The sequence below is a fragment of the Pinus tabuliformis genome, chromosome X, assembly GCF_031772625.1.
Source record: "Pinus tabuliformis cultivar Carrire ecotype Pingquan chromosome X, CPIR1, whole genome shotgun sequence".
Classification (NCBI taxonomy): domain Eukaryota; kingdom Viridiplantae; phylum Streptophyta; class Pinopsida; order Pinales; family Pinaceae; genus Pinus; species Pinus tabuliformis.
This window is the reverse complement of record NC_142308.1, coordinates 667,698,494-667,725,796: the sequence shown is the minus strand read 5'-3', so window position 1 is coordinate 667,725,796 and position 27,303 is coordinate 667,698,494. Positions and strand designations below refer to the sequence as shown.

At 36.6% G+C, this 27,303-nt stretch overlaps 1 pseudogene across 1 annotated transcript; it reads left to right on the top strand.

Moving 5' to 3' along the window:
• The first annotated feature begins 1,601 nt into the window (after positions 1–1,601).
• Positions 1,602–16,396, top strand: LOC149141732 (65-kDa microtubule-associated protein 1-like; annotated as a pseudogene). The gene is made up of 12 exons (XR_016264191.1): positions 1,602–1,941; positions 3,117–3,259; positions 3,675–3,878; positions 4,182–4,436; positions 4,707–4,922; positions 14,076–14,231; positions 14,385–14,544; positions 14,625–14,776; positions 15,114–15,201; positions 15,282–15,355; positions 15,529–15,603; positions 15,692–16,396. The product of XR_016264191.1 is annotated as a 65-kDa microtubule-associated protein 1-like (transcript).
• Positions 16,397–27,303: the final 10,907 nt, after the last annotated feature.

Sequence of the window (27,303 nt, the reverse complement as noted above, 5' to 3'; positions counted from 1 at the left end):
TTTCAATATTTACATTGTAAATAACTCGTTAAGTAACGAAACAAGTAGGTAGGAATAAATCAGTTAAAGTGCATGGAGGGTTTCTAACTAAGTAGACTTAGAAACTTCAACACTTCCCAACTTTGGCAGATGAGGCAATTTTCACTTGTCCTAAATCATTTGTTTCCACAGGTTCTGAAATTTGTTGTCCCATTGTCACGTTTGAATGCATTTCTAGATACTACCAACAAAATTATTGGCAAATTTAGACGGCCGATCAAGCGGTAAACGCACGTGTTTCCTTCACCTTTCACTTCATTCAACGATGACTCAATGTTGTGTGCGCGATCCTCGTCAAAAGTGATTAGGGGGAACTTGCTTTTTTACCTTAACAATATTGACGTTCTACCTCGATTGTTGTCGTTGTAAGTGCCTATGCGTATGGAATTCAAATGATGCTTGTGCATTTTATCTCTATGAATGTGGGAATCATAGAGATGGTTATCCCACTATACAATGTGTACACCTTAGTTACTTCATAAATTCCCTGATAATTTTAATGCCCTCAATTTTTAAAGAAATTTTGCTCTTCTTCATTTAATCAAGGAATAAAAAGTCTTTTCTAATCTTAATTATCCCTCATGATTCTTTATTCTAATTTGTGGGTTACATTCTTCCAATTAATTACTTTGTAAACCAGATAAATTCAAGATAAATTCTACTTTTCAAATCTGGGCAAAATGGTTCTTGAAAAACCATTTAACTGTATCTATGACCTCTTCTCAAATAATTATTAGTTCGATCTCCAACTTTTCATTAATTGATCTCAACTCCAAAAACAAAACAAATACTTCATTTGGGGTTTTCATTTCCCTATTTTCTTTTAAGATCAACTACCATCCTTCTTGCTCCCAATGCCCAAGACTTATCACAATTGAACTTTGAAATTCTCCTACCATTCTTAAATATTAATGCACAATTGAACTTTGAAGTTCTCATTCCATTCTTTGATATCATAAGTTAGCTAAAATTGAGAAAGATGCACTAAAACCAAGAGCCATGTGTCACTCTTGTGCTCTCCATAAAAATGAATTGACACCACTCAAAACCAAGAGATGAGACAAGGGTGTTGAAATATGCACTTAAGTTGGAAAGATGATGTCCTACTTCATCACCTTCTATGATGTATGTACATACATACATACCTACCACCTTCACCACATTCTTGTTGAAGTGATGGCCAAAATTCCTTTGGTGCGGACCCTCAAATCTAGGGGTGGGCTTCGTTTCACCGCAATGACTTCACAGAAGGGACTTCACCCACTCTTCACAATCGCTCAAACTTATTAACATTTAAAAGCCCGATGGCCTCCTAACCCTCGCCAGGTAGGCACGTGATACAAAGCCTGCACATGCACATGCACATGGCCCATGGATAAACCATTACAGTCAACATGGTACGACCAATACCAGAATACTGTCCTATCATTTTTAGCTTTATATATTTTAATATTTTTATATTTTTCGACGGGCGAGAAGACTGTGCAGATTGATTTTCGAATATAAAAACAGAGTGAATTAATAATATTTTGCCTTGGCATGGGCAGTGGGTACCCCTTTACCGGGGAGGTTATATTATTGCTATTAAATTTAAAACGGAAGGAATTAACTATAATCCGGGGAGGGAACTCTATAGTGGTCGGACAGATTTCGTCAAATATTATGGGTTGGGTTACTTTTTAAAAATTTAAATAGTGATTTCGGTTCAGGTATTTCCATTTGGCACACACAGGGCAGATGGCAATGATATCGTTCGTTGTGTCTAATATATAGAGGAGAAAAGTACAGCGAAGTGGGAGAAAACGACGAAACAGTGCCGCTGTACACATCACATGGTAGTTAGTGGCTGTAAATTTGTTCTAAGCGAAGCAGCCGCACAGAAGGCAAAGGAAATAAGGCCAGGCAAGTGAAATCTTCTAATCTTTGTTTTTCTTTTTGCATATTATTAGGTGGAAGAGAGTGTTTTGGGGTTTGACTGGCAGGAAATCGCTCAGGCTGCTCAGGGACATGTTTGGAAGGCGTATTGTGTTTGAGAAACCAGGTAAAACATTTAGATTGAGTCAAGAATACTTCATTTTAGCAGCGAATCTTCGTTTTACTGGAGTTAAGCTACCAGCTCACACTAACGTGGCAGATTATAGCTGATTTTGTCGAGATGTAGACGGTGGAAGGATATGTCAGCGGACTGTGTTAAATCTTGTTCTAAAAGTTTAATAATCGCAGGGTTTACTCTTAAAATGCGTAATGTGAGGTAGTAATTTGTGCATTCACGAGTTTTTGAGGTTTGAAGTGGAAATGAAAATGAGCGACGAAAATAATGTAGGCCAGTCGCTAAAAATCATATTTACGATTTTGTAAGGTTGCGTTAGAATATGCTTCATTTATTGCAGATATATACATTATTGCTGTCGAAACAAAAAGAAACCATGTGCGGGCATAAAAAGACGATAGAGTAGGCGAAATAGGTATTATGTCTGGCCCTCCGCTTGTGATCAGGTCATCCACATTTTTTACGTTTTTACGATTTTATGGACATGCTAGGCCAGGCCGGGCCCTCGTAGCAGAGATTTGGATGTGCTGTGTTTACAGGCATTTAGCTAGTATTTTATGTATCTTTACTGTCACAGCTGCCGTGGATTTGACAGCAGTAGCCTTAAAGACCATAGGGTGAAGTCGGTAGTAAAAGCGAAAGATCAAAAGCAGAGCTCGGCAGTTTTTAACATTTCTTGAGCATTGACCGGCATTGACTACTTGAATTTGTTGATCGGTAGCCGAGAAGTGCACAAGGATTTAAGTAATAAGGATCAAACTTCCAATCTCCATCTGGGGGCAAACGAAGTTCAGATTGTAAGGAGTATATTGTGTAATCTTACGGATGACAGAGAAATCAGTAGTTGTAGTGACCGTCTTCACTGTTTTTCAAGAGATTTAGTATATATTATTATTATTACTATTAACAAGGAAGAAAAAGTTTTCTCTGGAATCTGCAGGTAATGATAAGCTATGGCATACAATGTGGAGTGGTTGCTGCTTTAGATTCAGTTTCTGATCTTTGCATCTTGATCTGCTGTTAACAGGTTTCTGTAGCTCGTGCTAACATCCAAGATCTCTTCAGATTCAATCATATATTTCTAAAGACAAGTATCAGGTCGCGCGTACTGAAATGCAGAACCCGTTAATCGTTGAAACGAGCTGTGGCTCCTTACTGCAGGAGCTACAGGTGTGCTTTCCTTCCCCTCCCTTCTTAACTGTTATTTTAGGCTTTAAGGGTACTGTTAGTGTATACATACTGTGTGGCTCCGCTAGGCTTATATCATGATCGCAATGGAACGGATTTTGCATAAAGATGGAACTTTTACGAAATGAAATATTTTTTTGAAAGGAAAGGAGAACGTCTTCAAATAATGTAGAAGCTTCATTGCAGTTATCTGTCTTATCTGCAAGGCCGCTATCAATGTCACAGAAGTCCGCACATAAAGCTGCAATTCCTTTTGAATTCATATCTATAGCTTTCGTTGATGTTAATGTTTCTAGATCCCCTATTATTATGATGGAAAATTGTCTCTCTGCATTTTCCTGAAAGTTAATCTTCAACATTTCAGTGATGGTCAAGGAATAATTGGTAATGCATGCAGCAAATATGGGACGAAGTAGGAGAAAGTGATGCGGAACGAGATAGGATGTTGCTTCAGTTGGAGCAAGAATGTTTAGATGTCTACAAGCGGAAAGTTGATCAAGCCACCCGCTCAAGGGCTCGATTACTTCAGACCCTGGCTGATTCCAGAGCTGAACTCACCAATCTTCTCTCTGCACTTGGCGAGCACTCTTTTCATGGCCTTGTAAGTACTGTTTTCTGTAGAAACACACTCATGTCAGGTTGAGATCCCAGTGTGATTAAGCCTTAGATTCCCATATTGAGTACATGCTGTCAGTGCTATTTCAGCAACTTTGGAAAAGTGACTTTCTGATTAATATATTAGCAGACATTTTTTCTTACCATGACCAAAATCATCATGTTTTCTGTGGACAGTTATAGTGCGTCCACTATAAATCTTTAGTTTTCTGGGGAAAAAATCTTTAGCTTGCAACTTTGGTTTTTGTTTAGCTACTTATGTCAGTAAATTTGTTCACTGTATTTCTAGCCTGAAAAGCCTACAGGCACCCTGAAGGAACAACTTGCTTCTTTTACACCACCTTTGGAATAGCTTTGGCTGCAAAAGGAAGAGAGGATCAAGCAATTTTTGGATGTTCAAGTACAAATTCAGAGGATTTGTTGAGAAATTTCTGGAAAATTGCAACTCAATGAAGCTATAACTCCAAAACTTGATGATCAGGACTTATCATTGAAAAAGTTTGATGAATTTCCTCTACAGTTTCAAGAACTTCAAAGAGAAAAGGTGATATTTTAATTGGTGCTGCAAATAAGGTTATCATCTGTTATATATTCCCTTATGGTCTGGACTTGGCATTTGATTTAGAAATCATCTTTTAGCCTTTTTTCATTGATTTAGTTAAAGTTGGAAGGGGTTATAATCATTTCTAAGTTAAATGAGACAAATGACAAATCCTTTTCATTTGATCTAAACATACATCATATGGGATTTAATTATAAACTAGATTGTTTCTTGGTACTTCATACTTTAATTAATATATGCAATCCTTGGCAGAGTGATCAGCTCCACAAGGTTCTTGATTACGTTAATATTGTACGTGATCTTTGCGCTGTATTGGGAATGGACTTTTTTAATATCATTACCGAAGTTCATCCTAGCTTAGGTGATTCGGTGGGGATTCAGTCAAAAAGTATTAGCAATGATACCTTGGCCAGGCTAGCCAGAACAGTGCAATCGTTAAAGGAGGAGAAGAAGCAGAGGTTGCAAAAGGTAAAGCCTTTATTCTTAAAAAATAGATTATTTTCTTGATTCCCACATGTTACTTTGGAGTCTGAACCATTTATTTTTGAATGAGCTGACTTCTATATTAAATAGAAATACCTGGCAGAGAGAATGTGCTCAGTAGTCTGCATTGAGGTTAAAGTGCTATTCTGAGAAAATATTATATCATTATACATGTTTAAGTAATCCTGGCGAGATTTAACTCAGGAGCCATGTGCTATATATTAGAAAATAATATGCTGAGAGGATTTCCTCAAAACTGGGTGTAAGCCAGTGCCATTAGATATGTTATAAAACTAGAAAATTTTGAAGTTTGTAGTATCTGCATGAATAGTCCTAGAAATCCAGACGGAGTTTTATTTCTAGTGTTCAATTTATTTTTATTTCTTCTTGTATTTCTAGTGTTCTACTTAGAATCCAGAGTCTTATTTAGTTGTCTATATCTCAGAGCTTTGGAGGAGATAAATGCAATGTTGCACTGGTTTTTTGGGATGGGGAATGGCAGGGATGGGGGGACGGGTCTCCAAGATGGCTGGAGGGCATCCCCAATCTTTTTGGGGATGGCATGTTGAGGACAGCAATACTACTACTACTAATAATAGTATTAACAGTAATAATAAATATTAAAAATATTAAGTAAATAGTGAAAAAATATAGAATTCACCATAAACATTTGTAGCTGCTTGTAAGCACAATAGTCTGCACTTTTTAGTATTATGCACAGCCCTTACACTTGCCAGTTCTGAAAAATCTTGGGCAATTAATAAAGGGGCCAAGTGACATTCCATTATTGGCATTTGGTAATGAGTGAAATGCAGTTTGGCTTTAGAAAACTCAAGTGTAGCTATTTTCAATTTGCAATAAGTTTCACGAAGGGTCCATGAGATGAATGCTGTCTCTATAACAGTTTCACTTTCCTCATATTTCTTCCTTGTGATGTTTATGTTAAATGCATTCCTTTCTCCATAGGTTCTGCTGACTTTTACAGTTGTGCTTAAGCCACTACAAATAACTTTGGGATATAAGTGCATGCATTTTAAAGAGATTTGATTCTTTTTCATATTAAGAAGGTGATTGAATAGGAGTTTATTCGAACATGTAGTACCCAATGTAAATATGTAAAATATAAGATAACACTAAAAATGAGAAGAACAAGAGCACTGATCACAAGGATCACACCTTTAGGATGTTCCATTTCACGGTCTGTTGACATGGAGGATCACGGAAAATCTAAATCAAAACCTATCATACAAAACCCATGGTTTGAGCTGCAACTTGTACAGGTTTGGTAAAATATAAAAAAAAAATGGAAGGGAAAAGTGATCACATCGTCCAATCAACAATGCCCATTGTCAAAATGAAAGATACACGGCAAGAACATCATCAAAATCTTCATGGAACTCCCATTCTGCCTATAATGTCCCCAAAATCTGCCCAGAACATCACTGAAATCAGCCTGGAACGTCTTCTGGACTGCCAGCAAGTGCCTGAGTCCCCAACGAAGTCCCCGGCAGTTGCATGTATGAGTCCCCATGCAACATAGGATAAATGTAAATTTTGCCCAGGAAATTATGCACTTTTTAAGGTCAAAAGTTTCCAACCTTAATTTGTTGCCAGTAACTGCATGTTTCTCTCAAACACCCATTTTCTTGAGCATATTTACATGAGTTTTGCCAAACACTGATGTTTGTTTGAGGATGACAAGTGAGAAACATATTTTACAAGCTACATGAAATGCAAGGGGAAACATCAGTTATACAAACAGGTTAGATTTTAGAATACACATCTGAATAATTGAAAATGCTATAGAATATATAGGCCAATTTTATACTTTATAGTTAACATTTTATGGTTGGAGAAAATGGCTTCCACCATTACTTGGACAGGGCCGGGTTCTTGGTGATCCAAAGTGAAGTTGCACTGGTCAAGACTCAAGATGTTTCGTACTATTATTTTCTTGTCTAAAATTGGATAATGTATTCCACAAATAAAAGGAATAATTGTTCTTGTAAACATTGGGATCATATAGACCTAGACTAAAGCACAGACTAAACCACACCTCTCTCTTCGGGGGGATGCAAGCATGGGAGCAAGGTAGCTCCTTTGCCATCCAAGCCAAAAGGCTGCTCATTTCAATGCATCGTTGGATGCCTAAATTTAGGATCTGTGACAGTATGGCTACCTAGGTGGAGCAACACCCAGAGCAATCTTTGGGTCAGGTCGACTAGATACTCAACAATTGGCAAATTAAGCTGTTAGCTTTGTTCTATGCCACCGTTCCTTTCCTTGTGGGCTGGGTGTATGCAAATGTGCATATCTATATAAAAATAAGTGGAGTCCTAAGCATGAAACCTCTAGCCTTGACTTTTGGCAAACAAACAATATCCAAATCCTTCAATGTCTGGCACAACCATCTGACATTGTCTTTACATTAGGGGTTTGAGAGACCTTTCTCCTACCTAGGTCCATACTACGATCTTCCTCATTAATTACCCCAAATGAATTGGATACCAGTGCCAGAATCAATGGAAAAACTTCGTGTAGTGTCTTAGGTTTCTTTGGAGGTGCTTCACCTTCCTTGTTTTGTCTGTGTGTTGATTGAGCAGGTTGGGCAGATATGGAGCATACCTTTGAGCGTTATTGTGGCTTTGACAATCTGCCCAATCATCTTGGCTAGCATTTAAAGCCAGAGGGGCCTACTAAAGAGCTTGAGGTTCAGGAACTATAGTCTGCAACTTAACCATAAGGATGCAGTCTTTAATATGGTGCTTCAGGCTTTGACAATAGAAACAGGTTGGTCAAATTGGTAACTCGGTTATTCCTACAGATCCAGGTCTTGCAGCCTTGCACTGCATGATAGTCACAACTAGTGTTGATAATATCGGTATCGGGAAAATATTGGCGAGGGTCCAGAAAATATCTTATCGGCAATATCGGCGAAAATATCGGAAAATATCGGCAAGCATAAAAAATGCATAATATATTCATTTTTTTTCAGATTTCTAAACATATAAAGCAATAACAAGATGAACTAAACACATTGGCACATAAATATGAAAAAGGCATTGATATATATGATGTCAAATAGAAATGATACATCAAACTTCAAAGGCGATACCAAATCCTGCTGATCCCTGATAATTGTCCAATCAAGGACTCAAACAAAATAACATCACATATCCTGCTGATCCCTGATAGTGATAAATTGATAATTGTCCAATCAAGGACTCAAACAAAATAACATCACATATCCTGCTGATCCTTGATAGTGATAATTGTCCAATCAAGGACTCAAACAAAACAACATCACATATATAAAACTTTAAAAGTATTTCATCATCATGAGTTATAAACTTATATGTAGCAAAAGTTGCAAAACAATAAAACTAGCAGCTATCTATCTAAGACCATTGGCCTCCCCCTAGCAGCTTTCTTTCTGTCTTGTTCAGCAATTGCTTCACGAGCTTTTTGTATAACCTCTGCACTAGAAACCATACAAGGCATCACATCTGCATCATATGCAGAGAGTTTAGCCAGATGGTATTTCAATCGTGTAATCCCTCCTGACATCTTGGTCCCACACAAGTTGCATGATATATATGCCTGATTTGCCCCACCAACAGCCTCCCCATACTCCCAAAATGGGTCCAAGGCTTTTGGCATATTTGACATTTGTAGTGAACTAATTCAAACCTAGGGCACAAAAAAAAACAAAAAATTGGCATTAAACCCCCTAACACAAAATGAAAAAATAATAAGTAATAACAACCTCATTCAAAAAAAATTACTACATTATTTGCATTTTGCAATGTAAATGAAAAATGGCAATAAGAGGGTGCATAAGAAAGTTGAAAAAAAAAATGAAGCTTGCTCTCCAAATATGGAGAAAACCCTTGCATTGGTTCATGGGCATGAAAATCATAGCAAATGGAAAAAAACAAAGAAACAAAATGTTGGTAGGCAAAGAGGCAAGCAAGCATAACCCTAAATCTATGAAAAAATCATTAACATAGGGGTTTTTAAGAACATACCTGCTAATGGAAGAAATGAAGTTTGTCTCACTATTCTTCAATCTTTGATCCACAAAAAAATCTTAATTGGTGGTGATAATCGTCGTTTGATCTTCAAACCCTCCTTGACAAGCACCACAAAACTCTTTCCCTTTCTTCTCCAACACTCAGAAACAGAAATGAAGAAAAAAAACCAATTTTCGTTTTTTGTAGCCGCGGAAAAACACGCCCGGCGATATTTTATATCGTCGCGCGATATTTTCGAAAATATCGCCGATATTTCGGAAATCTCGCGATATTTTTGGGAGCCGAAAATATCGCGATATTTTCTCGGCGATATATCGGCTCGCTGAAAATATCGCGATATTTCCGATATTCGGCGATATATCGCCGATATTATCAACACTGGTCACAACTTTTGTTATTTCATTAGAAACCTAAACATAAAAACCCCCCTGTTGCTTTTGTCATGCTTGGGAAATGCCAGCCAAATGGATCCTGGGCTTCTAGAATCCAAGCCCAGATCATGTTCTTAGAGGGGTTGCAACTGACAAACTATCCAACAAGGTTATGGCTGCCATATTCCTAAAGTATCCTTATATTCATCAGAAGAAATTTTAACTTGAGGATGAACAAAGCAAACCAAAATATGACCTCGCGGTAACCTTGGGGACAGTTGCAGGCCTTCTTGGGTGCCCATCTTCTCCAAGGTCATCTCAAGGGCCAGGCAGCTGATTGAAAAGGCATACCTACTGACACTTGAACCAAATGCACAGTAAGGCCAGCAGATCTAAAGCATGCAAAACACAATAACAGTGAAAGCAGGAATAAATTCGACAGGACTACCAACAAACCCTCCTAGGTCATGATCCCCACCAGCGGTTGTTCATTACTTGGAAAATTTGAAAAAGCTTATCAAAAACGATGAAGACCACCCTGGATTTTGGCTTTAGCTTGTGGGTGGAAACTTCATTGATTTAATTGTTCATGTTCTTTGATCGGCTCTTTTATTAACAATGTTTTCCAAATTTGCAAGGCCTGAAGCTTTTCCTCATATTGTATCTGAGAATTTGACAAAGAGGTATTTATGGTCTGATTACATCTGGATTCCTTTTTTCGGTAGTCTCTTGTTTGCCTAGATCTTTTGCTTCCATGGTGATCCTTCCCTCTGGATTTCAATCGATGTTGTTTCAGAAGAGCTAACTAGCTCGTTTCCTAGGTATTTTGATTTTTCCCACCAGACTCTTCTTCCTCACTTTGTGAAACCACTCAGGTATGTGGTAATGCAAAATTTTCCTCCTGTTTGTTGCAACCTTTTTGGACACTTAGCCATCTGATTGTCTGTTCTGGTTTTTTGGAATATCTTTCATCTAAAAGGCATATTTTTTAACCTACACGCTGCCTCAAACCATCCTTGAGCTTACATTTGTCAGGAAGAATGCAATTATCCAGAGTATTACCAACTACCATGCCAAAGATGCAAGGGAAGTCTGGGAAGCCTTACCCACACAGGGGTTGTGTATATGACATGGAAATTGGATCAAAGTCTGGAAATGGTGGTTTCATAAAAGACCAGCTCTACTTTAGACCCATGGTTCTTCCAAGATTAGCTTTCTGCCTTTTGGGTTCTGAAAATAATCTATGAAGAAAACCTTTGGCACATAAGTTTACCACAAGTCTATAGATCAGTTTGCAACAATTTAGACCACAAGTGCCGAACAGCTTGGCTAGAAGCCATTGAAACAACAGACCAAGGCTCTTTCCTGTCTCAGGTCATACTGGAATAAACTTGCACCACTGGAGAGAGTTTATTAGTTAGCGACGTGAGGGTTAGTCCAAGGACCAAGACTCCTAACATTTTAATACACACAGACCATGGACACACAAACATGGCTTTTTCATATTTTCATGAACCAGATGTTCGGATGGCATGATGCACGTGGAACATCACCCTAAAAGTGAAACATCTCTAAAATGGAAAAATGTCTGCGAAGTGGTTTGGGTGATAGGTATTGGTTTGTCTTATAGATGCTAATCTACGAAAGGGGTGAATGCCACATGAATCAAAACAAAAAATAGGTCACATAGCTGAAGGAAACAACAATATCACCTCCTTAACCAATGGATCCAGCACATTGAAATGTCTGGGATGCTAGTAAAACTTTGACAAAAGACAATTAGTTGTAACCAACTCTTCTTTGTAGCATGTAGGTCAAGGAAACTTTCAAACACATAAGGTCTCCTACCTGTAATTCCAATTTCAGACTGGAGACAAAAGTGGTCAACATGCAACTTATTCTCTGAAACCAGAAATAAAAGGTTCTTTCTCAGAAAAACAAGAATTATTGGATCTAAAGAAGGTTGCCCCTCACGAAGAACCTTAGGAGCTAAAGAGTGGATGTCATTTAATAATAATATTCAAAATTAAGGACCATCTACTTGTACATTAAAGTGGTCACATTATTCATGCAACTTGGCATGCTTTAAGAAGAAAATTTCATGTTTGGCCTTTCGAAGGTCAGATTTGTACCCTTTGATCTTTGAGGCCACTTCAGTAAGACTTTCGTGAGAATTTGGTTTCTACTGACTGAGCAGGCTACAGAAATATTGGTGTTTTCCTGGCCTCAACCTTAGTGAAAGGTTACTATGTAGTTAGGCCGAGTTATCCAAATATGCAACTTTAACAAAAAATGCATATTGTTTGTTTAAGCCTGCCCCTGAAGAACTTTTAGGTTCCTTTCCAAAACCAAAATGTAATAATGTTTCATTTGGTATATCATTTTGTGCACTTGAAGTTTAATTTTCGGCTACTTTTAGTATGAATTATATGGAATGACAACAATGGTTTAAGCAGTTCAATTCCTTTTATCACTTGAAGATTAGGTTTAGCCTTTAGGAGACTTCCTATTGGGTTTTGCATGGATCCTGTAAAATATACAAGGATATTAAAGCTTTACATTGCTCATATGCAACATGTTGAAGGTGTTATATATTTTCTCCCTTTTAAAAGTTTATCTTTAGAATGATAGAAATGAGATGCACTAAATTTATATAGTTTATAAGCTTTTTTTATCCATAAGAATATGCATTTTTCATAGGAGAGGAATTGTGTATGCTTTACCAAAATATGGATCAAGAACATGCATATAAAATATTCCTAATTTCAATGTTTAAGTTGTTCAAGCACCCAAATTGGCTACAACCATGAATTTCAATCCTTCTGTGGGCCTTTAAGCTTTAGGCATAGGGGACTTGTGAAAACAATTCAATAGATTCTGCACAAAATATATCTTAATAGACATTGCATGACATATGTCTTATGATTTATCTAAAACTTTGCAATTGTGCATTGATCTCCTGTGATGTTCGAGCATATAGAATTTAGTCAGTATTCAGTTCACTTCAACTTTACCATAGTACACATTTTGTCAAACAAAGATAATCACAAAACTACAAATTTCTGATTAGGGACAGGATGCAATGAAATACTGTGACTTACGAGAGAGAAATTGGCAAATCAGAAATTCTTGTAAAAGTCAACAAGGGAGAATTTGTGGTTCATATCCTTAATAATCCTTGTAAAATTCAAATTCTAGGCAAGAAATTTTGACTTGCCTCCATGTTGTCAACACTTATGACTTAGTCTTTGAAAAATTGGGAGCATTTTGTGACCAATAACACAACAATATTTATATTTATTTATTTGTTTTTAAGACTAGCTACTTTTATTCAGGTGCAACAAGTTCTTCCTGCTCCAATCTGGGTGTACTACATTTATTGAGCCAGCTTGCAATATTCAAAGCAGAATATTTTGACTAAGAAGCCATGAGGAGGGTTACTTATTCTGCCAAAGTCACATCCAGGACTTGCCCCTATAGCCAACTGCAAACAAAAGCACAAGCACTAATCCAAGCACAACCACAAATAGCCCTTAAGGGGTAAACGTGTTGCTGGGGAGACTTAAAGAGGGGGCAATAACAGCACCCTGCCAAAGTCACATCCAGGACTTGCCCCTATACCCAACTGCAAACAAAAGCACAAGTACTAATCCAAGCACAACCACAAATAGCCCTTAAGGAGTAAACGTGTTGCTGGGGAAGACTTAAAGAGGGGGCAATAACAGCACCCTGCCTTTACAGACCAGTCAAGACCCCCATTAACTCAAACCATAAATTATGCATAATGAGGTGGTTTGTCGGCTGCAAATACATATTTGAAACCTGAAAATTTTAATAGAGGAAATACAGTATAAAGTTGGTAGCATTATACAGCAAACTAATTATTCAATTTGCATATGTACTTTTACTTTGAACTTCAGCTGTTAGAAGACTCACAGATAACTACCAGTGTAATTAGCAGGTATGTTCAGGCAAAGTATCCTTAAAGCTACAGTTTCAAGCATTGATGATGAAAGGAAAAGATCAATCATTGATTTTGATAAGCATATTTCGTTTATTTATGTAGGTGATAACTAGCATCCTTAAATGGATGCATGTACCAGCACAATATGATTGTATGAATGGAAATAGTTCCCATGTAGTTTAGATATATCCAACAGGTTGTCATTTGCTGCCATAGTGAAGATCCACCTTGTCTTTTTGTAAGTATAAATGGTATCTATTGTAAATGGTTGAAGAAATGTTCTGTTTCCTGGAAAAGTTGGAAGCATAAATAGTGACACCAATGCAGTGCGTTGGAACCAAGCATGTACACATTTTCTCTCCTTTGTAAACCATTTGTCTTTGACGTTATCTAGCAAAGGTATATATCAATAATTGATTCACATTAGTGATGTATCGCCAATCTCCAACCAAGCAACTATTGAAACTCAGAGACTCTAAAGTCACAACTTCAGATTTGAATACATAGAAAATTGCTCCAAAATTGTAATTTAATTCCTAGTTCACTCTGCACCCATTTAAACAGCAAGTAATTTCTTTCTTCTAAGTATTCCACATGTATAATGTGCCGTCAAAATGTGATGCTTAGAGCTGACTATGGGATACTGGAATTGTTAGGAAGATTGGATGACACGAGGATACTAGAATCTTCAAGGAAGATGGATTGCTCAAAGATGAATAGTTTTGAACTAGGATAATGTCTGACATTAAATTTTCTGGTTTGTTTACAGCTTCAAGAACTAGGAACTTCACTGACAGAATTGTGGAATCTAATGGATACCCCTATGGAAGAACAAAATTTATTTGATCATGTGACTTGCAACATTTCAGCATCTGTGGAGGAGGTCACGGTCCCAGGTGCACTTGCTATTGATATTATCGAACAGGTGAGCCATCTATATCCCACAAGTTTTTTTGGGAATTTGGTAGTTTTGCAACATTGTTTTTGTTCTCTGGTACACGTTTTGCTTGTTTCAATATTTTCTTACCTTCTTTGGTGAAAGCTAATCAGTATTACATTTATCTTCCCATTTGTTCAGGCTGAGGTAGAAGTTGAAAGATTGGATCAGCTAAAGGCTAGTAAAATGAAAGAGCTTGTGCTTAAGAAGCAATTAGAGCTTGAAGAAATATATAGACGGGCTCACATGGAAGTAGATTCTGAGTCTGCGCAAGAGAAATTAATAGCTTTGATTGATTCTGGTTTGTCTCCTTCAACCTCCTCACGTGTAACTTCTTTCTTTACTTGTCTGGATGCTGATTTAATTGCATCTTTTGTGAAGGTAATGTTGATCCTTCGGAGCTGCTAGCTAGCATGGATGACCAGATCTCCAAAGCAAAAGAAGAGGCATTTAGCAGAAAGGAAATAATGGAGAAGGTGGAGAAATGGATGTTGGCTTGTGAAGAAGAAAGCTGGCTTGAAGATTACAGCAGGGTAGGGTAATTTTCTATGTTATCCATGTTTTACTTGTTTTTATTTTGAAAGTTTTATCAAGGTTTTCCAGGGTAGTCTTTTACATTTTACTGTTCTTTTAATAAGATTACGGTAGTCTTTTACATTTTACTATTCTTTGAATAAGATTCTTTCTCTAGTTTTCTTTAGATATGAACCAATATCTTTAAAAGCTAGACATTAGGGTTGGAGATCTACCCCTGAAGGGCGATTTCAGTTTTATCTTTTAATATTTTACTTTGACAGAAGTTTGCCGGTCGAATTGTCCATTGTTAGTTACTTTTAAGGGCAAGTTTCTTACCTCACGATCTGTATACAGGATGATAATAGGTACAATTCCAGCAGGGGCGCTCACATTAATCTCAAACGTGCAGAACGAGCTCGAGTAATTGTTAACAAAATTCCTGGTAAGTGTTGAGAACAAATAATCTGTTTGAATACTTTGTCCGGTACATACAAATAACTAGACTGCTTTTTGGATATGTAGCTCTTGTGGATTCCTTGATTGCAAAAACAAGGGCTTGGGAGGAGGAAAGGTCGACTACCTTTTTATATGACGCAGTAAGGAAACGTTCATTTTTTCATTTTTTATTTTCTTGCTGTGGTTATAATAAAAAATACCATCTTAGTGTGGACAAATTTGAAGCATAGTCAAAATCATTGGAAATCTAGTTGCCTCCCGTCGTGAGCTACTGATTGTTTACCTTCCTTCTTCCTGTTTGAGAACTGTACAGGTACCCCTCCTGGCGATGTTAGATGAGTACACTATGTTAAGGCATGAAAGAGAAGACGAGAAACGGAGGCTCAGGGTATGTGACTTTAAATTTGAGATTCCATATCACGACTCTCTGTATTATTTGTGTGTTGATTTTTAAAGCCACCCCTTGCTCTTGTCAGGATCAAAAACGTTTTCATGAGCAGCTGACAACCGAGCAAGAAACATTGTTTGGTTCAAGGCCAAGTCCCAACAGGCCACAATCTTCAAAGAAGGGTGCAGGCCCTCGTGCAAATGGTAGTAGTTCAGGTGGCACTCCTTTGAATCGACGCCTTTCACTCGGTGTGCAGCAATCTGGAACAAATGGAGTCACACCTGTTAGGCAGGGCATGTCTTCCAGCAAGGAAGGTAAAAGAGAGTTGTCTCGGCCAGTGGCCCCTGTCAATTATGTTTCTCTTCCCAAAGAAGACTCTGTTTCACAAGTTTCTGAGAATGAGTCCACTCCTTCCACCCCATAACTGAATAATGGCGATGACGATGCTATCTATTATACAGTTAGCGGTAACTGTTGTTTCTGCTGAACTGACTTTGAAGATAAGAAGATATGTCAGTATATGTTATTGCTGAGAATGCTTGATAATCTATTTGAGATTATCAAGCACTGTTCACAGCTATTTCTCATATCGTGCTTAGAGACAACTATGTGTAAAACATATTTCATTATAGCTATTTCAAATAATGTTGTAGGTTACGGGTTTGGTTCATACCCCTTATTAAAATGACCATGAGTAGCATGTTTCCAGGCTAAACTTATTAACTTTAAGGTGTATAGTTAATTTAAGATTACTCTCATGTAATACAAGTCTCCTCTAATTTTTATTTTTTTATTTTATGCAATGGAGTAACGAGCTCCAATTTCAGGTCTTTGTCCACATTGCCGCTTTGTTTTGAATTTGGGAAGTTGTAGTAAATTAGTTTATCTGTTTCTGGATTGGGAATTTTGTGTAATTGTTATTTAGACATATCTATCTTAATTTTTTTAAAACTTATTTTAACCTGTCTTAACAGGTGGAAACTGTTTTTGTAAAATCATATAATCTCTGATCATGTTCATAAATCCTTGCAAATTCTTTATTGCATGGCTTTATCTCATATATTTAGCATGTTTTTTTGGCTAAAGCTGCGACATCGTGCCACAGGAATTGAAGGATAGCCCTTCTGATATGATCTGTAGAAATTGCGGGTATTATCTGCATGGATTGCTAGATTGGTTGTCAAAATAAATATTTACTTAGTAAAATACACATGGAAGTTTATAAAGGATGGCCATAGGTTCCTAAGTTGATTCAAACAATTCTACATTGTTTTTCTCGAAGAATAGCCCTTCTGATATGATCTGTAGAAATTGCGGGTATTATCTGCATGGATTGCTAGATTGGTTGTCAAAATAAATATTTACTTAGTAAAATACACACGGAAGTTTATAAAGGATGGCCATAGGTTCCTAAGTTGATTCAAACAATTCTACACTTTTTTTCTCTCTTGGTTTCATATGCCCTAAATTAATATTTCTAGTGTCATTATTTCAAATCTATGATTCCCTCTAGTTTATTATTACGGGAAGAATAAAGTAGATGCACACCATCTTTCATAGGTGATCGAACCACCTGGACTTTATAGAATGTACACAACATTTACATGCATGATACTTTCTGTTACAAGATCTATGATTTCATTTTATATGAAACACGTTAGTCTGTTACAAGATCTATGATTTCATTTTATATGAAACACGTTAGTGCCAAAAATGATAGTATGCCAAAGAACATTATATGATAGTATGCCAAAGAACATTATGCATATAAACAAATCAATCAACACTCTTGCACAAAATCTTGGTTTAATTGTGATGGTGCTATTCACATATGCTATACAATGCAAAATACCTGTCCCTCAAAATGGGTCAAATCAATCAACACTCTTACGCAAAATCTTGGTCCTTGATAATTGTGATGGTGTTATTCATATGCTATACAATGCAAAATATCTCAAAATGGGTTTCAAAATACCTCCCTCAAAATGGGTTTTGATCCATCATATACATGTATCCTTTCCCAATTGCAATTAATTCATATTCATGTATCCCTTCCCATAATTGCAATCAATTTATTGATCAATATACATGTATTCCTTCCTATAATTGCTTATACATGTATTCCTTCCTATAATTGCAATTAATTTATTGATCAATGCCCATAGGCAGGCATCCATTCTCTTTTGAATTAAAGGCTTTATATCTCATCCCTGAATTTATAGAGCCATACATTCTTTATATGTTTCATTGCTATTGAATCCATTCCATAATTGCAATCAATTCATTGATCAATGCCTATAGGCAGGCATCCATTCTCTTTTGAATCGAAGGCTTTATATCTCATCCTTGAATTTATAGATCCATGCATTCTCCATTCTCTTTTGAATCGAAGGCTTTATATCTCATCCCTAAATTAATAGATCCATGCATTCTTTATATGTTTCATTTCTCATCCCTAAATTAATAGATCCATGCATTCTTTATATGTTTCATTTCTCATCCCTAAATTAATAGATCCATGCATTCTTTATATGTTTCATTGCTATTGAATCCATTGAGATCTACTTGGCTTTTGCATGACCCCCTGTAATACAACTAATTCTTTCCAATAAAAGATCCTTTTAATCCTTGAGATTATAAGTATATGCCTCTATACCTTATGAGCAGGACCATATGTCATATTTTTTTTCCTTTCTAAATTTTGGTGCCATTCATATCCACATTCGAGACATATCCCTGTCCATATACAAACCTCTATGAATAATATAATAATCGTGACAGGACTATATGTCATATCTTTTTTTTTTCTAAATTTTAGTGCCATTGATATCCACATTCTAGACATATCCTTGTCCGTATACAAACCTCTATGAATAATATAATAATCGTGACAAGCGTGATAAGATATGTATTCAACACCCAACGTTATCAGTGGTTTCTTTGCCTCTTCCCTATTGCCAAAGGGAACATTATCACTTGGAAGTTGCTTATCTTTTAATAACCCATTATTAGTTGGACATACAAATCTACATCTTCATTATGCATGCATAAATTTCGTTTTCATTGTTGGTTGTTACAATATTCATTAAAATGTACAGGATTTAACGGTTAGTTATCCCAATAGTGACAATAAACATGTGTTTTATATACTGTACATTTTTTTCAAGTGGTACAATAACATTATTTAACGGTTAGTTATCCCAATAGTGACAATAAACATGTGTTTTATATACTGTACATTTTTTTCAAGTGGTACAATAACATTATTGTCCTTACTTTGGTGGGCCTTGATACATTCCCAAATAGAAGCAAGGGTCATAAATTTTAAGATTTCAGTGAAGGTATTGGCAATATGAGCATCATTCCATATCTCATCTTGTTAGAATATATTTAACAATATGCCCTCCATGTCATGGGTATCTTGGAATAAATCATCCATCGCAATCTTTCTATCATTGCCTTCATCACCAACATGTTAAGAAACATTGTTGTTATAGAGTATGAATTTGGGACCCCAAAAGTAGTGGTAATTGAATAGGTGGTTGATTTCATCCATTCTTGGTATGCTTTTCCTCTAGTGATGCTAGTTTAGAGTCTTTCTCGAGTTAATATCATAGTCGGGTGCTATTGTAGATGGTATATATGTTCATCATTGAATATTAATTGCAACAATATTGAATGTCAATGCATTTAGTATGTTCAAACATTAGATGAAACAATCACTAGAAGCATAGAAATTTACTAATAAAAAATAGATGCCAAACTAAGAAATAAATATATTGTAATTCCATTCAAAATCCAAAAATGCAATGACCTAATGATATTTTTCTTAGTCACTAAGGGGATATCTAAAGATAGTATCAATGTAAGCCATCTTTGATTAGTAGTTGGTGGTCTATGAAAATTATAGTTTATTGATAACTCATTACCAAGAGACAAACTCCATGTTACACACACAACAGCGAATTTGGATGCCCTCCTTTGCATAAAGAATTGCGATTGAAATGTTCCACAAATGAACGCTTTTATCTAAACAACGAGCATCTACAACTATTTATGAACCTTGCAATGTAGCCATGAGTTGTGGATGACCATCAATATATAGGCGGTTCTTCTTAATGTTTCCAAAAATATACTTGTTCATGGACATAAAACACATGGAAATGCTATGCTTGTATTAACAATATTAAAGTAATCATATTAACTATAAAGAGAATCATAAAATGGTACAAGTGCTACTAATCAGTTGGGAGAAATGAACACATTGAAAGGATAAACAACCCAATAGTTTTAACATCTATTTTGGACATAAAAATCATGTAATTTTATTCTGAAGGAAATTTGGTAAAAGCAAGAAGCAAAACTAGGGAAGATGGCCAAGCACCGTAAAAAGAGTGGTTGTAATAAGTTTGGTATTTACTTTTCATATGGATAGGAAGAGAGAAGTCTTCACCACCCTGCCACAATTGAATTGGGCTTTGTGTTGTAATACATTATTGCTCTCAACTTGTATAATTTTTTGGATCTTTCAATAGATATGTTTTAGGTATTATTTGTGTTGTACTTTGGCTCGCTAGAACTCTTAGTGACTTGATGTGAATGAGGTTGGTCATTTTTAGAACCACAACGGATTTGGCTTCCAACGTTTTACAACATTTTAAGAAATGAGCATATGGAAAGTGTTCGTACATGTTTTTTTTATATCTACTATTGGATTCCTGACCACAATGTGGTCTATCATACCAGTGATTTTGGGTAGTGAGTCTTTACCATAATGGGACAATGCAATATGATGAGGATTCACATTACATTTCTAACAATCACATGCTACGAGGGTGTCATAAAAGAGATCTTTTTCATATGAAGTCATTGGATTATTGCCTAGTGCATGATGGTATGCTACATTTGGTAAGGTGAAGTGGCTTTCCATTTTACTCTACCATATGCCTGTGGTTATTTGGCATCCCTATCCACCACTCCCAACCACATGATAGGTAGGCATGAGTGTGGATTTCAAGTAACATCCCTTAGATGCAATTTCTCCCATAAGATTAGAAAAGAGAACCTCCTAGAAAGACCATAATGAAGTGCATGCACAATGAAAACTAAAAGAATGTAGCGAATAAACTAGTATGGATTCTAAGAATTTCATGACAACCAAATTCCATGAATAGAATCAGAGTAATCACACACAACATGCATAGTAGATAAATTTTATATAATAGAGAATAACAACAACTTTGCATATTGATAAACAATGAAATGAAACTTATATTTAATAGCAATGGGTCTTAAGAAATTGGTTGTGTGAGAGTGATTTTTCACCCAACCATAGGCATTTGGGTAGATACCACCCCCAAGTTGCCTATAAGAGCAACAAGGTAAAGGAACCAACCTATAAGCTTCTTTCTCTCTCATCACACATCTATTCTCATGTTTAGCCAAATTGCTCACCACATAACATTTAGCCTTCAAAATCAAAGTAACTCTCTTTCAATAACTCACATGACATAAGGAAAACCTCCTCTTTTTCTAATTAGATTGAAGAAGTTGGCACGATCACTTATTAATTAATCATCAAGTAGATTGAACATGAAAAAGAACTCTTGATGTGATCATCTATCACTTTGCTCTATCTCCTCTCCAGTCTAAATTGACTCTTCCAAACAATATGGAAGGGGTTTCAAATATATTGTTCCTTCAGATATGCCTTAATTTGGACAAAAAGAATCCCAATCTATTGTGTACTTCCTCAAAGTTTCTTGCAAGCACAACCCTTTCCTCTCAATTATCCAAAGGATATAAAATGAATAGTGAATTATGGATCCTATATTCCCCATCCTCTATGCTAATCTACAACTTAACTATATTTCATGCCAAGTCTACAATTTTCCACTCCAAGATGTTGCTTTTGGTTAACTTATAGATTGGTAAGGTTGAAAACGGAGAATTGAACATGATTTATGTAGAGAGTGCATATCAGGGTTCTCCCGAAATGCCATAGTCAATGGGAACTAGGTGATTGGTGGAAACTTATGAATTCTGACTAGGGGAATGTGAGATTATTACACTTCCTATGATGATTGTACATTTCCCATGCTCCCATAACAACGTGAAAAAACTTTCCCCACCAAACTCTTACATGCACTCAATGATTGATTGATAAGTTAATGAAGTTTGATAACTTCCTTAAGGCAAATATTATAAGGAAATAAGTTCTAAGGCTAACATTTGGCAATAGAAGGTTTATTTTCCTAGATACCCCCTTTCCTCTTCCCCTCTAGTGGAATCATAATTCCTCTCATGCTCTTAGAAGTCACCTTGGACCATTATATGTTATATTCCATCTTTAGGTTTTACATATATTATATTCCATTGAGGATGTTTAGTGACTTTATTTGAAACTCTCCCTCTACTTCCATTGCAACCACATTTCAATCAAGCACATAGTTAGGAATGTGTACAAATGAAATATGGAAAACATCATGAGGTTTAGTGTTTAAAGACAATGCAAATTTAAGTGCCCACACTATCTTCTTTCCATCTCGGCACAACTTCCAAGCTTCAAGGAACTCTTGGTTGGCTTAACTAGGAGGAAAACATGATCCCCAAGTGAAATTTATTTTTATTTGCATAACTTTTTTGCATGTATTGGGTTGCCTTTAAATTTTTCCTAATTGAAGAAACTTCATGCTCCATTTCTTTAGTCATTTATGACCAATCACAATTATATTAATTATATTCTCCTAGAGCATTGTTGTCTTACATATTTTACAATATAAAGCTTCAAATGGACCCATTTTCAATGATGCTTTATGTTTATTATTTATGCGAACTCTATTAGGTGTAGATAATCTTCCAACTTGAATGGTTTATCCCTCACATTCATGTGAACCATATTTTTCAATCACTTGATTTATTGTTTTAGTCTATTTGTCTATATATCGATTTAAGTAGTACTAAAATTTTGTTGAACACCCAAGTCTTCTAAAAGGCTCTTCTAAAAGTTAGATGTAAACTTAATATCCCTATCAAATATGATTGCTTTAAGTAACACATGCAATCTAAATATTTCCCTAATGAATAATATTTTTAGATCAACAATCTTATGAGTGAATAAAATGTGTTTCCTTAGATATCTTGTTCGCCATAACCATGATAGGCATCCCTAGTAAATCCATTGGCATAAACTATTGTACCTAACCTAAGGGGATCTGAACTAGGCCCACAAGCATGGAAATGGTGAAATCTATTGAGTTAAACCCTTGGGATTGACTATAATCACATCTTCTATCACAATATTTTTCATGTCAATAATATTGATGATGGATTGACAATTTTGTGTATGGATGACGATATAGGGGGAAGCGAATTATGATAAATCCATATTTATAAGGTGAAGTCACATTTTTTTTGCATGGGGTAAATACCCACGAGGGATTTGAAGCTTAAATATGGTAATTTACATAATACTTCATAACACGACGATCACCAACCAAGTTGCCTATCACATTATGGTAAAATGCCATTTTCTTTTAAATTTAGGCACTATTATTAAATTTATTAATAATATTTATATAACAAAGTTTATTGATAAATTTAATTATTTTTTATAATTTTATAAAAGTGTTATATTTCTCAAATTCCAAAATTAACATAATTTTGTTTTACTTTTTCTTGTTATATATATATTTTCCACTCGAAAAAAAAAATATTCGTATTTTTAAAAGATGAAAATATACATCATGAGGACCTGTTAGAGGTCTAGTCTTGTCATTGATCCAAAAATTAGGTTTGTAACTTTCTAGAAACTAGAAGCACTTTTCATAGTTTTACAAAAAATCACAAATTTTTTCAGAAGGAAGGATTACATTCGCTAGTCCATATGGCTTAAAAATGACTATCCAAAGAAAAAACTTTAGATTAAATTTGTTGAGCAACAACTCCTACAAGCTACTCATTCACAAACTCCTGATATTCTAGAACAATAGGAAGGATCTGTAGAGCTTCCTTAGACCACTGATCTGCTAAGGAATTCAATTCCCTATAGATATGATTGCTGGTGAACCATTTCAGATTTCTCATGGTCTATTTTATCTCTTGAAGAATATGAGAAAGATGTGGGGCATCAATACTAGCTCGACCATTCACCCAATCCACTACGAGCTTGGAGTCTCCCAAGATTTGAAGCTTTTTCACCTCCTTTAGATTTTCCACAACTAATTACCATATGGTTAATAATTCAGCCCTTATATTTGTGCCTCGATCAGATGCATACTTAGTGATAAAATGATGTTCATTAAGAAACAAAATAGCACCTGCTTCACATATTGGAGGATCCCCTTGGTTGGCTCCATCAAAAAAGCCCCAAGGAATTAATTTATCCAAATCAGGCATTGTAGGGATTCCCAGATTTTTATTCTTAATCTCATCCTTGAAAATTTTCATGTATGTTCAATAATACTTGAAACAACCTCCATAGCAATATGTTTTTCCTGAAATATGGCCATGTTCTTGGCCCACTAGACAAAGTGAACAAAAGTTGCAAGGAAAGCCAAGAACGTTGACACTGTTGTGTTGTTTGACCATTCGAGTAGGTACTCATCCAAAGATTCTTTAAACCAAGAAGCAATTGTAGGGTTAAGAAAATATTTAGCCAATGACTAGATCTGCCAGGAAAATGGGTAGTGGATGAAAATATATTGTATGGAACTTTGTTTGATTTGTAGAGGGAGCACCAACCAGGGCCTAACCATCCTCTCTTTAAACAATTATCCCATGTAAGAAGTTTATTGGAAAAAACAAGCCACAATGTTAAATTGCATTTGAAGGGGCCTTTATATTTCCATAGGAAACACCACCACCAGGCTCTTCCTCATGCCACAACACTAAATGATCAACATGACCTTCCATCAGGGATTGACAACTGAGCTTGGTTATGAAAACCCATATTGAGGGATTTTTGGTTCATATGAGTTGGTACTGATCTTTGTTTGAAATTTTGAGCATGTAAGTGACAAGATCCCCAACAAAATTTGACTGCTTCTCGACACTTGGACCTGCTAATCCAATATCCTGAGTAGATTTCCAATATTTTGTCCCCCATACCTATTTAGCTTGAAAAGTTGCATCCACAAGAGAGAAAACACCCATTGCATGCAAGGAGGTTACCATGTTTTTAGAAAGTTTATAGGAGTCCCCCAATCCAACCCAAGGATCTAAGCCCAATATGATATTCCTCCTGCCCCACACGTTCAAAGAAATCTAGTTACCAATAATTGGGGATGCATTAAGAAGAGCCTTCCAAATTATAGATGAGTAGGGAATTGATTTCCTAACACTTCTAATCCATTTCACTTCATTTTTGTTCCTAAAATATTTATCTTTTAATGTTCACTGAAAAGAGATATGTTATTGAGGAGTATCCATAAACTCTTACCTATGAAAGTTTGGAAAAAAATAATTAGGTCTTTAAGCCCCCAACCATCAAGCAATTTTGGCTTTTGCATTTGTCTTCCAATTGACTAAGGATAAACATTTTGAATTCTCATAGCGAGACTAGAGGAATTTAAAACCAACGCTTCTTATTTTATTCAAGATTCCTTTTGGATGGATGTGATCAAAGAATAATAAACATGTATTCCTTCCAACACATACTTAATAAGGACAAGTTTGCCTCCTCTAGATAGGAAGTTATTAGTCCACACGTGTATTTGAGATTCTATTTTTTGATCAACTAGGTCCAGTTGCTCTTCTTGTAGGAGTTTGGATTTATAAAAAATCCTAGATATTTCAATCCTTCATGTATGTTGATGATTTTGAATGGAAAAGTTTGCAAAATAGAAGTCCTAGCGTTATTGGAAATATTATTGAAAGACATTATGGATTTCTCCATATTCACCTTCATTCCTGTTAGCTCTGCTACATACTCCGGTATTTGTTGGGTCAAAGACAACTTGGCCGTGTTGTTTGTGCTTAAAGAAAGCTCGCAACAGTCTTTTCCTCCCATCTCCTTCATTTTCTTATACTCCATAGCCCCGCTATCTTTGTTTTTTTTCCTCCCAAAACCTCTCCATTCCCCGTTTAAACCCTCCTAAATCCAACAAAGTCCATTTTACCTCTATAGCCCCGCATAAGCCCCTTTTCCTTAAGCCCCGGGCGCTTAACCCACGAACCCGCGCCCATATAACTCTCCGCCTTAATCATGATGATTGACTTTTTCACCTGTGAGATCAAACCCGCACCGTCCGATCAACTCCGCCACGATCAGATAGCTGTCGCTCCTCCCGATCTCACGAACTGCCTGCGCATTAACTTGCGGGGAAAACGGTTTTGATCACGTCCCATCTACCACGCGTCGGCTGATTACTCGCATCGCTCGCCCGCATACCAATACCACCCACCTCCGAAAAGCGGTGCGATATATACCGCTTACCGCCCACTCGCCCGTCCCCGCGTGTTAACTCCCCATGCACCTCTTTCGCCCGATAGTCGTCGGATCTGTCCAACCGCGATTTGACGGCTCACGTTTGTCCGTTCATGTTTTCTCCCAATACCTCCTATAAGCTGATCTCCGCTGTCCATCTGCAAGATTTGACGGCTCACAATCATTTTACCTCCGTTTCCGCCCGCTACTCCTTGCCAAGAGATCTATGCTGTCCATCTCTGCGATCCAATGACCGATATCTATTCTTCGCCCGCTCGTACATCCACCATGCAGTGAACACACCCGGGTCATGCCGTGCATCCGAAGGACGAAGGTGGCCAGTGTTCAACACTCCGAGCAGTTACTCCTCAACAACTGCATTCAACAGAAAGTATGGCCGAGAAGAAAAGGACATGCCTCGAGCAGTTAAACGCATTTACCAGTTATGGAACTTCTTCCATACGGCACTCCACCTGCTCGAGAAGGACAACAGAGTATCTGAAAAGATCAATTTTGTTTATTAAAGCACGCAGATTGTAGCAGAGACTCTTTCAGAGAGTTAAGGTGGTCGGTGGTCCATTATGACCCCTCCACGCATAGAACAACGGAATATATTTGTAAACAAACTCTATATATACCCAGAAAACAAATGTGATGATGGTTGATGGTTGTTGTTTTGATGTAAGGTTCAACTTTTGGAGACTGTAACTACTTTGATACTTGTAGCGTCTGGTCTTCATTTTAAGCTAATACAAGCTTCTTTTGCTGTCAATTGCTCACTTTTCCATTTCTACTCTGTGCTAGGCTGTGCCTGTTATGCATTTGTTCATGTGCTCTTGATATTTAGCATTAGAGGGGCTGTCATCCCACCTCTATGTTGAAGTCTAGTATGTATCATTGAATGCGTTATGCAGGTTTCTGTTTACTTAATGCTAGAGAGCTGTCACCATGTGTGTGCATTAGGAAATAGATTTGCAGGCCTCTTTACTGGTTGCAGCCGACCATCACATGGTCTTGTGCATCTGTTGGTGTGGTCAGTATTCTCCATGTTCACCTAATCCTCAAACTGTGAGTAATTGGTGGTCTAAAGCCTTGTAGTTTGGGGGTGTTAACCCATGTCTGGAGTTAAGCATAGTAGAAGTGGTTATCTGGCTTGAATATGCATCATTCCTTCCATTCATCCATTTCCAACATTTTGTTGAGTTTGTAATGTTCCCGAGCATCTCCGAGATACAACCTAGGAGAGTTTCTTGGGGTGATAACATTAATTGGCG